General features: G+C 48.5%; 1 protein-coding gene across 2 annotated transcripts in view; it reads right to left on the reverse strand.

Moving 5' to 3' along the window:
• LOC138451498 (alpha-tectorin-like) overlaps positions 1 to 15,547 on the reverse strand; it is a 1,155,342-nt gene that overhangs the window by 197,200 nt on the left and 942,595 nt on the right. The window lies entirely within an intron of this gene.

The raw sequence follows: 15,547 nt of genomic DNA on the forward strand, positions 1-15,547 counted from the left end.
GCCTGGTTTGACCAGGCGTTGTTTCCTGGGTCCCGCGAGGGGACCTCATGATGAGGCGGTACGGGGTAAACGGCACCGGCATCTTTTACGGCGCCGTTTATCCTGTACCGCCAGGGTCGTAATGAGGACCATGGGATCAAACATTGAAAAAAGAAGTGCGGCAAGCAGGTGGCAATGCAGGGTTAAGTGCAGAAAACAAGTGTTAGATAGGTGCAGGTAGGGGGATTGTAGGGTTGCAGATACAGCCCCAAGTGCAGGGTTGCCAGGAGGCAGTGCAGGTGTGCAACTTGGAGGGCAGGGACTTGGGCCCATTGTTCAGAGGGCAGCCAGGTAACCAGTGCAGTGTCAGACAGGAGATCAGCAAGGTAGTGTGGATCCTTGCAGTCTCGGCACTGTTAGGCGACCACACGGTGCACCTCCTACTGGAGGTCACGCCACTGTCTCGCCTACTTTCCACCGGGCTCAGTCATGCTGACGCAGCACCCGTTGCAGATTCCCTCAGCCACTAGCTGGCATCCTCTTCAGAGTCTACTCTTCAGATTGAATGCAGAATTCAAAACGCCTGGGTTCTCGGATGAGGGAGGAAGACCGCAAATTCGTTTTGTGTTTCTACTTCATGGGGCTTACTCTGCAAGTAGGGTTCACCAGCTCTCTAAAGTTGCCAAAACCATTATCGAAGTGCAATCTCGGCTGAGTGTGGTTGATGCATGGAGACTGACGCACCGTGACTCTTGACCTTTTTCTTTGTACTCCTCGGTACATGACTCTCATTCATGTATCGACAGATGGCTAGGCTCCAACATACTCATGAGAACTATTGTCCAGAGGACTATCCTGCCCAGACAATTTTCGGATCACTCCCCGGTAACTATTTCATTGAAATGGGGTGAGGATAGCGGAGAGATGCGCTTGTGGAGATAGAAGCCACAGGCCTTGTTAGATTTGGTATTTGAAGCTGAACTAGGGTCCAGTATCGACACATTTTTTCTACTTAACACCGGGTCAGTGGAGCCTCAGGCCACGCTCTGGGAGACATTTAAAGTTTACATCTGGGTATCACACTGGCCAAAGAGGCAGGGATCCTTAAGACAATCCAGATGGCTATTGTGGAGAGTGAGTCCCTGCTCGCCAGTCTCGAAACCCAATACACCTCATCCCCATCTACTGTCACACTCAGTGAGATTGATACAGCACTGGACCCCTTCCGAACCCAGGCTGACTGAGAGCAGAGGTTCCTCGATGACCCCCAGACCACTCAGAGACATGGGGATGGGGGTGCCCTGGACATCTCCTGGTTAGGCTGATCCATCAGGAAAGGGGAACCCCCCATATTGCGGCTATTGAAAGGGCAGATGGTACCCTGGCACTCTCATCTTGGGAAATCAACAATGAGTTCCGCCCCTTTTATGAAACACTTTATTCCAAAACGGACACTGCCGCCACGGTAGATATTGAAACCTTCTTAGAGAGCCTGCCGCTCTCGATACTGTCCGCAGAGACTAGGGACACCCTGGACCACCCGATTTCGCCTGGTGAGCTATCCAATGCGATAGATGCATTATCCTCAGGGAAGGCGCCCAGCACTGATGGGCTCTCCACCAAATTTTATAAATGCTATAAGACAAGCCTGGTTCCCCGATTGATGGCTGTGTGGGAGGAGTCTTGTAGGTTCGGCATGCTCCCCTCTCCCTTTGAGAAGCAGTTATCTCGGTACTACTCAAACTGGGCAAGCCGGCCACGCAATGTGGTTCGTACCAGCCTCTCTCCCTCATCAATTGGGATGTAAAAATATATGCCAAGGTATTGGCCACCTGGCTGGCACCATATATGTCATTCGTTGTCCACCCGGATCAGTTGGGTTTCCTCCCAGGGCGTTCCACTCGTCTCAACTTGCGTCGGCTGTTTAACATACTCGCCTGAATGGACCCCCGACGCACAGGACGTGGTAGCCACCTTAGATATGCAGAAAGCTTTTGACTCAGTGTCTTGAGGTTCCAGTGGCTGGTCTTGGAGAAATGTAATTTTGGTACCCTTTTTCTATCCTGGGTTGTATACCTCTCCTGTCGCCAGGGTCCGCACTGAAGAGCGTTGCTCTAGCCAATTTGAAATAGCTAGAGGCACTAGACAGGGTTGCCACTTCTTGCCTCTAATATTCGCATTAGCCATAGAACCCTTGGCATATCGGATACACCAACAGCATGCACACAGGGGAATAAGACTGTGGGGTCTCCCGAGATCATTTCTCTCTATGCAGATGACGTGTTACTTTTCATCCGCTCTAAAGAATATAATCTGGCCCCAATACTTGACAACGTTATACTCTTTGGCGAGTTGTCTGGTCTCAAGGTAAACTGTTGCAAATCCGTTCTGTTCCCCCTAACTGATATCACCCCCCCCCGGATCTCTGAGGGTTCACCTGGTCCCAAACAGAGATTGAATATCTTGGGGTTGCAGTTGCACGACACCAGACCCCCGTATGTAATTTTAACTTTGGGAAGTCCCCCGTAAGCAACTGCTGCACCCCAGCAAAACTGTGCGAGATTCCTCATAAGGTACGAGAGCACCCCAGTGAAACTGTGGGAGGTCTCCCTGTAAGCAATGGCTGCAACCCAGCAGAACTTTGCAAGGTCCCCCATAAGAAATGGCTGCACCCCTGCGAAACTGCGTGAGGTCCCCTGTAAATTATGGGGGCACAGCACCCACCAGCCCCCTCACCTCCGCCACTACCCCCCAGGCAGCCCCTTCATGTCCTGACGGCAACCACCAGCCCCCCTCAACTCCACCACTACCCCACAGGCAGCCCCCTGACAGTACACCCCCTTCCCCTCATCCTCTGAGATCTGCCAGTACCCCCAGGCTGGCCCTGCTGAACGACCTACCTACCCATTCAATGTTGACGAACAACGCACCTCAATGACACCAGCCTGTAGCAAACATGAAATACACTGGCCACACATCCCCCTCCAGTCTGAACAACTGGGTTCACTGCTGCAGAATCCATGTCAGGAGCTCATCACAGGACTCCCTGGTACATCATACTCAGTTGCACATCAACAGGACAGCATAACGTTGCACCAGCAACACTGTGACCACACCAGGTACATGTGACATACTAATTATACGAAATGCAATGAATGTATGTTCCAGCCCATGTGTCATTGCAATGGACTCAAGGCGCTGTAGGTGAATACCCGTGGAGGCCCCACGTTTGACACATAACAGATTGTACTGAGTCACATGTAATGTGTGCCTGCATAGTAGCCGTACAAAGGAATCATGGAAGGCAGTGAGGTAGGCAGTCAGGGGTGTCAAAGTCCCTGCAAGTGACACAAGGCCAACTGGCATGTGTCTAGGTGATGTTAAGGCTGTTTGAGAGTGTGTGAGTCAAGGAGATGGAGAAAGTGCACAGGCAGACTACACAATAAAAAAGAGAGCATCCTGGATGTCAGTGGCTGATGTGCAGCATGAAGTGAGAGCAAGTTGTGGGTGATTGCAGACATGTGTGGGTGGAGCGCCATGCCTTGGGATGGATACAGCTACCGAAGATCGAGTGCACAAGTGATGAGTGCAGTCCACACATACACAATGAGTCCCCAACCCACGTGACAGTCAAAGTTGAAATCCATTACAAAAACATGGTAAAAGTGATTTTGCACGGAGCCAAAATGAGACTGCAACAAGTGTGTGATCATGAAACATAAATCTGAATTCCGAAATGCACACAACAAAAACAAAACATGGATAAGGGTGAAATGTCCAGGGATGAAACATAAACAAAATACAAAATGAAACGTAACACTAAAAACTATGTATAGTGTGTCCTCATAGGCAGAGTCCCATTCATCATAATTTTCCTGTAGGCGGGCCTCTGTTCTTTCCTTGAGGTCTTGCAGACTCTCTGCAAGCTGCCTCCAGGATGGCAGCACACCCCAAACCCCCTCTAAAACACATCTGCCCTGGCCCTTGCAATCCTCACCTCCCTAGCCCGCTGCCTCTCTGCCATCAGCTGCCTATGGTAAATTGACCAGCCTCCTCACCTCTTGCCAAATGCCAACATGTCCTGCCTCAGTTGCATCCTCGGTGTAGATTGGCCATACATGGAGTGTCTCCGCACACTCCTTATCTGCTGCTGCCGCATGGCTTAGTGCAATCTGCGCAGGTACCCCCGCTGTCTACATGACACATATGGGGGGCACAGTTTCAGCACTATCCTGAAGTGCCAGCTGTCTGACCATTGCCTGTCCCTGTGTTGGTGCCTGGGCAGGCACAGTGACCACCTCATCTGCCACATGTGGGACTTCCACCAGAGGCAGGGACGTACTCAGCACCAGACCAGGACGTGTTGGTGGGATTGGTGTATAAGGGCCGTGATGGAATGCAGCAAACAAGGATCCCTGGAGGACGACAGGGGCACAGAGGGGGAAGTGGAGGGGGGGGGGGAGTGAATGTGCCACCCAAGAGCAGAGCTCTTGCCAGCTGGCCCATGTATTGGGGCATCAACTGGTGATGCTGAGCCAGCACCTCACCAGTCCAGCCAGCAGGTCTTGCACCAATTCTTGAGTGGTCTCCTTTGGCACAAGGGGTGGCTCGGTCTGGGTGAAGGAATCCAGGAAGGTGGTCACTGCTGCAGCAGATGGACCAGGGACAGGAGGTTGTGCAGCTTCCTCCATGGTGCACTGCTCATCCTCACTTCCATGGCCCAGGGGCGCAGCCTGAACACCTTCCTGGATGCCCCCACCAGACCCTGTGTACTGACCATCAGTTGACTCCTCCACTACCACCACCTCTATCTCACTAGATGACTCCAGAGAGTCCTCATCCCTTCAATGGCCCCTCTGTTCACGTACCCTGGCCCACAGTCACTGAGGAGTCCCCCACCAAAACCCACCTCCAGGGACTTACCCCTAGCAGCTCCACCTGATGGAACTGGTGCTCCTCCAGCTAACTCTCCCTCAGAAGATGAGATGTCAATTGCGGCTGGCCGGGGTGTGCGCTTGGGTCTGTTGGCTGGGTCCCTGACCTTCAGCTCCATTGCAAGGACAAAGGACATTGACATCAGTTATCTGTGTCAATGCATGTGTGGCATACACTACATTAACAGTACCAATCATGCAGCATGTGGCAACCAGAAACTGACACACACACAACGCACCCATACACAGGCATGCCCATGCAATCTGCATGACTACTGCCACATGAGTGTAGTGTCAACGATGAATCACAGTCATAACACACGCACATGTCAACACAGCACATTGTCCTGTGGCCACAAACACTTTACCAAAAACATGCAATGCACCCGTCTCAATGCAAAACTGACTCATGTATGACATGCAGCCAGGGGCATGGGAACTGCACCATGGCACCCGTCCACCCAATTACAGTTAGCAACATGTATCCGTGACAGCCTGACCTGCAAGCAACCAACATGTACCGGCACACATATCTGTTGATGAATCGCTCATGTTGTATGGCCCAGCACATACATTTTGCATGTGCACATGCAAATCTGTGCTTCATATGCAGTGGGATGACACATCACATCCCGGTCCCCGAGACATCAATGCACCAACTTCACATATACAGACATCCATGCTCATTTGTCACTCTCAGTAGATGTGTGTGCATTCTGAAGGCATTATGGAGCAAGACACAGAAGACAGATTCAAAGTTCAAACAAAATGTCTTTATTAACTCAAATGTCAGGATGTTGTAAGGCCTAACTTGCCCTATACTAGGGTGGGATTTCACTACCTAAATAAACTAAAGATAGTATGAGTCAGTACGTTCAACTTAAAAGTCTGTCTGTGTCCAAAACCTATACATGACCTCACAACTAAAGCTGAACAACATGTAGGGATGTCAGCAATTAAAAAAACAGTGTTCAAACTACAATTCTGAGCTTCTTTCGGCCTGCTCTTGCCTCCCTTCTCCAAGTTCAAGACAGTTCCAACAAAAGGGCCCCAGGCTTTGCTTCCCCACGTTCAACACAGTTCCAAAAAAAAGGGCCCCAGGGTTCCCTCCCCCAAGTTCAAAGTTCCACAAAATGGTCTCAGGGTTCCCTTCCCCACGTTAAACAAAGTTCCAGACAAAAAGGTCTTGTGGTTCCCTTCTCCAAGTAGACAGTTCCACAGGCTTCAGCTCCACAGTCTCAGGCTTCAAATTCACAGTTAATTCAACTTGTTTAGTTGTCTTTTCTTTCCACTCTTGAACCACTTTCGGCCGACCAGCTTCAGTCTCTTCACTTCTCTTGGTTTACTCCAAGGAAGGGTTCCTTGGTCTAGGAGCAGTTGTCGGACCATCACAGGTCACGTAACAGATAACCCTTGGCACTTTACAACAGTTCATTCTTTATTATAGGTCTTCCTTGATAACACAGGTTTCCTTTCTGCATCTGTGTTATAAGTCCACTTATTCTTCTTGTTCACTTTACTGGCTTCTTGCCTTTATCAACATGTGATTCTCACAAACGTTCCTTTGTGGTATTTCTCCTGGTTACCACCTTGACTCCACACTATTCAAAATTGTTTTACTTTTCACTCTTTTCAGTTTGCTTGCAAATGCAGTTTCTTTAAATTCATCTTATTCGAAAATGCACATTGATTTCCTTTTCATTTGTGCAATATTCTCATATCCTTTTCTTCGATTCAGCATTCAAAACTTATTAAGTGCTCGTCAACTTGTTCAGTGTTCAATAGATCATATCTGGTCATCTGACCTATTATCAGGGTTCAAAACTCATTACTTGCTTGGCAATTCATTTGGTGTTCAATAGTTCACTTTTGGTCTCGGAACCCCTTTTCCATGCATTCTAGCAAGATCAGCATTCGCTGTGATCCATACCATGCCCCTGGAGTGCCCTGGCTTGAGTGAATCTTCCCTGTCACTCACCAGTGTGCGGCCACTCCTCCAGGTGCTCTGGTTTTGCTCCTTGGTTCATGCTCGCTCCTCTCTTGCACCTGAGGAGCTCTGTAAAGCAGCAGTCACGCTCTCCAGTTCTCTCTGCAGCATTTGGTGGCGTCTTTGTGTTTCCCATTCCCAACGGGAAACACACGGCTATGGGCTCTGCACAGCTCCAGGCCCTCTTGCGACACGCAATGGCCTCAGTGTCTTCCTGGCTTCTCCGCTGTGTGTGTCCTTTTCAACCCATATTCTACCCGCTCCAGTTCGGATGGCTGCCCTCCCCGGCACAACTGATTCCCTCCTTTGCTGCTTCTGACTGCTTTTATGCACCTGCAGCCATTTAACAAGTTGCAGGCGTGAATGCTTATTTCCAATTGCCTGCCATAGATACTGGGACTGCCTGACCCTCATTACAGTCCTCAGGCCTCTTCCTCGTCTCAGTACTAGAGTGGTGAAATAAAATATCAGTGTGCACTACTCTTAGTTGCCTCTTCCTCGTCCCAGCAGTATAATGGTCTGAATGAGGGAACATGAGGGGATATGGTTTACAACAGCATACAAAGGTTGGTTGTCACCAGAAAAGGGGGGATACCATGTCTCACCTGCGGATATCCTCTCCCCAATCCCCAAGGACCCTCCACCAAGGTGATCCTCCCTTGCATCTCCATCACCAGAGTCAGAATCCGAAAGTGATGGCCTTTCCCTGGCCACCTGAGAAGACAATCCAAGGGGTGTAGGTGTGAGGATACCCTCAGGTTTCTCACAGAATGGACTCACTTGCAGGTATGCCACACATGGAGGTGTCCATCATAAACGTCCCTCACATGGCCACAACATAGCATGCAGGCATCCCTGCACTTGCTCCATGATCTCACTCAGCATGTGCCTGAGTTCAACAATTCACGGAAGACAAATACTGCAAATACCCATGCATATGCCAAAAAACCATGTCTGCCACCACATATGCCCAGCATTGGAATTAGACTGCATCTCAGACCTACACACATGCTGTATACTGTAGAGCAGTGTCCTACATGGGTACTCACCAGCAGCTTCCAGACAACATCTCCACTCACAGATCTGGGAGTGAATGTCCAGGTAAAACCTCTTGAGGACTTGCAGCTGGTTCTGGGACAACAGGGGGTAGCCTGCATAGTAAACCTCAAAGGTGGGCTCCATGGTGAGGGCTGCCTCTGACTTCGGTTGTCTACTGGTCTTCCCATCTCTTCCTGATGATATTCATCGGACAGTCTGCCACTGTAACGCTTACCTCTGGGGCCCTGCAGGAGTGCCTGGTCCGGTCTGTCGGCGAGTGCTGGTCTGGTCTGTGAACGCCTCCTGATGTTGCCCAAAACTCTTCCTCCCCTCTGCTCACTGCAGGTTCAAACACCCAGTGGTCAGAGAGGCAGGAGTGATCTGGAAGACTTCTGGTTTGCGTTGCGCCTCCTGGCGTCTACACCAATGCCTTTCCAGTTTGTAAATGCCCAGTTTCCTCACTAGGCTTGTACCAGTTTGGTCCTATTTCACCCAAGTTCCGTCACTGAGGCAAGGTGGATGACCAGTTGCTCCACTAAGTCAGTGGAATGTCCAGTCCAGCTGCGACACCCTCTATACACCTTTCCATATAGGTAAATGTTTAAATGTTCTAATGTCTTTCGGCTTTTTCCCCCAGGCATGGTATGTCAAAAGATCGGCGCGGAGGTTGCAGCGCCTTTTCCTGAGCCCAGCTATCTTGGTAAGTAATGCGCGGGTGGTGGGTGGGATGAGATCAGTTGCAACAATCTCTGCTTACCCTTATGTCCTTTTTGTGTCTTTTTCAGGTGTTGCGGTGCGCAGAGAGCAGAGGCGCGAGAAGAATGCAGCGGATAATGAGGAAACAGAGCCGGAAGAAGTCTGCGGTCTGCACGCATTCCGGTAAGTGTTTCAATGGATCTTGCCTCATGTCGCGTAGGTCCATGCTGAACTGGTCTTGACACAAAGTGCAGAGCTGGTTTCAGGATGTCTTGACCCGTAGTGCAGAGCTGGTTTCTTGATGTCTTGATCCGTAGTGCAACACGAGGAGCTCCGAGGCAGGCAAGCGTCACGCTGGCAGCCAGAGAGAACGCTAAGCACTGGGTGTGGCCCAGGGTGGGGTTTATATAGCCCTGGGCCCACCCAGAACCATTAGACCATCAGGGAAACTTGTATTATGGCCCTCTAGCGGCCATGTTGAATCCTGTTGACTGATCCAGTCCCGGGAGCCATTTTGGAAGGGGCCAGGCAGCTAGTTTCTCGGCCCAGGTCCTTCCTTGAGCCTTGGGATAGGCCCGGATCGTGACAGCCACCCCCTCTGTGCTGATGGCAGCCGTGATGTCATTCCAGATCTGCTGACATGCATCATGTCCCAGCTGTGCTGCAGGGTTGGAGAGGGCATCATAAGCACACAGGACCCGATCGACCAGGATGCCAAGTACTGTGGGTGTGAAGTTGGCAATTCTCTGCCACGCTGATGTGGGGTGCCACTTTCTCCAGAAGATGTTGATGGTCCTGAGGTGGCACCCTCTGAGGCAGGGATGGCTTTGCTGGGTCCTGGATAGGTGCTGTGGAGCTGTGGTGGTGTTGGCAGGGAGAGGTGGAAGTCCCAAATCATAAATGAGGTGGTCATAGGCCCAACAAAAGAGTACAGGCAAATGCAGGTCAGCTGGCACTCCAAGACAGTGTTGGTAGAAAGCATGCACTCACACTCAATTAGGCAGCAGCAGATATGGAGTGTTTGAGGCAGTGAGGGCTGGATGAGGCAAAAGCAATGGCAGGTAGGCAGGAAGAACTCTGTTGCGCGACTCTCAATCGAGGCAGTCAAAACAGAGTAAAGGCCCCTAGCAGTAAGTTACATGCCACATGCTGGACGCAACGCGCATACATGGCTCATGGTAATTACAGTAATATTTAAGGAGTGTGGTTTGTATCATCAGTTATGCGCACAAAGGTACGAAGACGGACCAAGCATAAGCTCAGTGTCAACCTGGCCTCTGCACTGACCACTGCAGGGGGGCTAGCAGAGGAGGAGCAGGTGACTCCAATTGAAGAGGCCACAAGTCAATTCATCACCATTGAGCAGGTGCAAGGCGTGGGAGGCGTGGTGACCTATGAGTACACATCTGGTTCATGCCATTTGTGTGCATCGTATGTGTGGACAATCATGGATGACCTACTCATATATGTGTTGTAGTACAGCTGGCTGAAGTTATCAGCCATCCTTGGGAAATGCATGTTTTCTACTGTGTAGAGTTCTGTCACATGGTCTGCATTCTGGGCATTTCCTGTGTGGTCCACATGTGTGGCACATGTTAGCGTGACAGTACACATCACTGTCTTCTGGTCTATACAGCCGTGCTAGCACTTGCATGAAGGGTTTCAATGCCCAAAATATGTGCAAATTGCAAGACCCCTGAAAGGCACACATCACCCACAGTGCACACTTCGTGTCACACCAAAAAATGCAACATCCACATGCATCATTCATTGCCACATTCTTGCGGCCTGTGTCTTTGCATTGTACATCAAGTACATGCAATATTATTATTATTATTATTATTCTTTTATTGTTTGGTTTATATAAACCTTTCACAATTTACAACATTTTCATACAAAATTTCAAAATATTTGCTTACAAATATTTGCATATTTACAACCACTAAAACTTTTCACATAAATTCACATGCTTCTAATCTCTAAAACTTTAACAAATCACACTATACAAACAGATATTCACTTAAAATAGAATAAAAGCATTCATACTTGATTCCATAATTTCGTGGTATCAATTATTTACAGATCATACAGTTCCTCATTTAGATACTACTTTTTTACGAACTATTGAGTACTAATTAAGATCCAGCTAAGCAGTTGCCCCATCCTATAGTTCATTCTAGTGAACATATGGTATTTAAAAATGACAACACTTTCAAATTCAATGCTATTGAGCTACCATGTAGCATATCATGCCATAATTTCTCTCTGTTAACGTGCAAAGTATCCCTTAGAAATCTGGAGAAGTATTCAATTCTTGATACATTTAGATTGGTACATTCCAACAACAGATGCAACAGTGATTCTTTCATCTTTGTGTCTTTGCAAAATCTGCATCCAGTAGATCCCATAGCATTTAAACCTATTACTAGTATTTTGTTATAGTTCATGACATTAAAACGAAAGCGCATCATCCTGTTTCTGAACGACTTGGAGGGGTATTTTAACAGATAATTCTCTAGCTTTGGACACCATTTCCAAAAAGATACCACTTGTGCATATAATTTCGAATTCAACAGTATGATATTGTTCTCTACCCAGTCAAACGCTTTTACTGTTTCTTTTACTTTTGATGGTTTACTTATCAATGTTTGAAATGACATATCCACACCTACCAGCGTTTTGAGACATGACTCATTTAAGGCCATCATAAATTTGCTCTTCCTATCAACGTGCATGTAATAGTACAAGGAATCATTTTTTGCCGTAAGACATTTTCTCATCAGAGCAAGTTTTTTAATCTTCATGATGCAGGCCAAAGAGGTTAAGCCCAACTCATACCGAATCATCTCAAATGGTATGCACGTAGGTATGAAGAATAGTATTTTGCGCCATATTGTAGCTTCGACCTGTTTCAAGAAGTTTACCATAGAATCCGGTAGAAATTCCATCCCATAAGTTAGCATTGGGATAATTTTCAGCCTATAGAATTGTATACACAGTGCTATGGTAAATTTTCCGAATCTTCTTTCTACTGCTTTAATTTGGACAAGGCTTTTTCTGCTTTCAGTAACAGTGTCTCTTTTGCTTTCTCATTCGAATATGATTTATGTACAACATAGCCCAGGAATCTTAATAGCGTTTGGCTTTTTATGACATGTACATGCGATATATGTCAACCACACACATCATTTCCTGCTGAGTTGCATGTTTGTATTGTTACCTGCTCTTAAGGGATGCCTTGTCATAATACATATCAGAGCTGCCTTCCATGACACACTGTGGTGTGACCAGTGTGCCAGGGCATCATTGCCCACCTACCACTGCCCTGTGTAGCAGGCGTTATTTAGATGCAACTTGACTTGTATGATGCAAGGAGCAACACTAGAAATGACATGATGAAAAGTAGCTGATGGTGGTTCATCATGCTAACGTGGCCAGTCTGCAACTCTTCAATTGAAATGTCCATATGCAGCCCATGCAAAAGGTTACGGGCATGAATAATGCCGATGAGTGTGCATGTCTCCATTGCATGTCATGTATGTGCATGGTCGAATTTCAAATATGGAAATCCAGTTCATATTAGAAGAACCTGTCTTTACTTATTTATTTATGTAATTGATTTTAAGAACACGCCTAATACCATACTTATGTTCGGTTTCTAAGCGTGGATCTGGGATTCAAACCTCTGTTGCTCTCTTTGGTCTTGCTTCCAAGACCAGTGCTTTGCCCCTGTGCTATCCTCTGTTAACAATCCTCTGTTCACTGACATGAAAAGCATGTATGTGTTCATCAGTCGATGCATGACATACACATGTCTTCTCCCTCACATCATTGTGGACGACACTCGCTTGAACATTGGCCTGTCTGTGTACTTGAGACATGCATACTTGTCCAGACATGTGTAATCTGTTTGCTATGGAATGACATGGCAGTTACATCGCCCACTAGATGTGGCATGAATGCTCTGCTGTTCCTTGAGACATGGGATTTGTAGATGAGGAGGTGCGAGTTCTCGGTCCGAGCATGCCCGGTCAAGAATACTGACACATCATCGTAGGATGATTTTCATAGACAGGAACTGATGCCCCAACGAAATCTCCTGTACTGAAGGCATATATGTAGGGAATGATTGGTGCACCTACGCACTACCCCCGGACCATGAATGACTTTTAGCAGTACGCCTGACAAAAGCGGCTCAAGATATGATGTATTGGGTCCACATTCCCACAGACACAGCCTCCACTTCCTCAGGCATGCCTCATGTGTGAATCATGTAAAAAAGAGCACAGCCATGCTTGGAACGACTGTGCTGGCATTAGCCTCTCCACTCAGTGCTGGCCTGCATCCAATGAATACCATGTTTTGGCGATGTGGCAAGGGACCTTGGTACAGTGGACTATTGAAATTTAGGAGAATTGCATGATTGATGCATGTCATTGAGTGTGGGTACATTATGGCACATTCATAGTAGATGCATATGACAACGTTCCCAGTGCAATAAAGGACGAATATAGTGAACAGCAAACACACACAATGTGCAGTGCCACTTTGCATTGTATGAGATGACTGCGGCCATTGTATGACATTGTCAAGTGACACGCAATGATTGTCAGCACTCACCCATGGCCAGTCATCAACTGACACTTCATATGACAATGTCTTGTGAATGGCACTGACAATGCATACCCCTTGTGCCAGGCAGAAAGCAGTAAACTCACGCCCACGTGAGTCCACACACAGGGTGCTTGGAGACCTGGTGTCATCATTGATGTGACACACAAGACGGTAACCGTCATATGTGTAGTCACATTTTGGCCAAGAACAGGGAAGCCTTCACTCAGAGGGTTGTGAATTGGACAGTGCACACATCATTGCTGCACACATATTACATCATAGATTGTCCATGGACTACACTCTGCACAATATCACAATGACCGTGCTGTCCTGATCAGGGTGCAGAATCACATTTAGTTGAAATGTGATAGTGGTTGGCATATTGGGTGGATGGAGAGGATGTTGATGGTGAGGTAATGCATGTAGGCCGTGTCCCAATGCATCTCAGGCATGCAGCATATGTAGCAATGGTGATGAATTGTTGAACAGTCTACATGAGTGAATTGACAGGACATGGTTGATGTCATGATGCCTGTCCCCGGGAAGCCAGACCAGGCCCAGCAACCCCGGAAGCAGGCATCATGCCATTTAGAGCATGCCCAAAAACCCCAGTTAGGGGCTGTTTGGGTGCAGTCCTGGCGCCTATGGCGCCAGGCTCATAAGGATAAAGTCAGTCCTGGCTCCATGGGCGCCAGGCTCATTTCAGAAAACTTACCTAATGCAGACCATGCTGCATACTTACCTGGTGCAGACCATGCTGCACGAAGCCACCAGCCAAATGGGGCTTAGGAGGGACTATTTACTTAAGGGACTACTTTTTTCTCGGGTGGGGGCTGTGGAAGAATACTTACCTGGGACTTCTTCCTAGGCTATTTAAACCACGCCCGGACAGCCACACGTGCTTCGCGTTATTCTGCATCCAGCAGCGTAACGCTCACCGTGCCTGCAGCAGCTTCCAGTCTTCTGCCACTCCCGCTTCAAGCCCGGAGCTTCTAGAAATAAGAAGAAAGAAGGAGAAGAGGTTAGAACAGGAGCATCACAGTAATCCTAACGTGAATCCTTGATCCATCACGCACTCGAGCTGGAAGCAAGAAGTCACACGTGCGTCGCCTTGCATCTCGCGGCGCCGCGCTCAACTCACCGGTCTTCGCTGCATCTCCGCATTCCATCGCGATATTCAGCATCTCCCGGCCGCTCGCCTACACCTAGGGAGACAAGAACAACAAGGTGAGCTAAGGGAAAACCAAAGGACAAGTAAGCAAGCTACCCCCAAAGACTTACCGGGTTACCACAGGGGATACTCACCTCATCTCGGATCGGCGCAGTTAACTCTGCATCACCGCTGCACCCCGGCCCCTAAGCGGAAACCACTGAACATCACAAGCTACCCCCCAAGGACTTACCTGATTTACCGCAGGGGGAACTCACCTCAAATTGGGTCGGCGCAATAAACTCTTCATCATCGCAGTACCCCGGCCCCTAAGGGGAAAACCGCTATAGACTTACCTGACTCTCACCAACTGCCCTTTGGACTCTCCGTGGTGGGTAATTTGGCAACCTACAAGGAATCGGAAAGAGTGAAGATCAGACATTTGAACTCTTACAAACTATTGGATCCAAGAGTCAATTCTGGAACTCACCAATTCCTCCACGCCAGTGAAGTAACTGGTCATCTACGCGCCCCTGCGCTCGATGCAGGATGGAGAGCCCACCTTTCTAAACCATCAGGTGAGAACAAGAGGGAACATCGGGAGTGGTCAGTGCGCAGACAACGGGAGTGGAAGGTGGGTTAACGCTCGAATTACGGGAGGTTAATTCCCTTTCTCCTTTGCAGAAAGATATTCATTCGAGCCGACAAACGAAGTAAGTGGGGGTGTCCAGTCAGTCATCTCGGCTCTACGTGGCACCAGGCCGGTCCAGATCGACGTCGCCGTGGGAACCAGGTGAGCGTAACAGAACGCGAAGACTACCCACAAATACCCACCTGGGCGTCCTGGAGACCTCGGAAACGGATCAGTTGGCCCAATTATTAGGGGAATTAAGGGCCGAAGTGCATTCCGCCCGTCAAGAAACTAATGCCCTCAGGAGAGAACTGATAGTATCAAAAGAACGAACCGATGATTTGGCCAGACAATTATTGCAAAGCCAGGCTGGACAAACTCCTCTACCAGGACTTGGGGCAAGTCCAGCTCCTGTACCACTGAGTAACACGGTGCAGATAAATCTACCTGGAGCCGTTCCCTTGGCTCCACCTGAACGCTTTGCTAGAGACCCAAAAAGGTTTGCTATATTCATGAAT

This window comes from Ambystoma mexicanum, chromosome 1p (genome assembly GCF_040938575.1).
Source record: "Ambystoma mexicanum isolate Mex_15411 chromosome 1p, UKY_AmexF1_1, whole genome shotgun sequence".
In the NCBI taxonomy this organism is placed as follows: Eukaryota; Metazoa; Chordata; class Amphibia; order Caudata; family Ambystomatidae; genus Ambystoma; species Ambystoma mexicanum.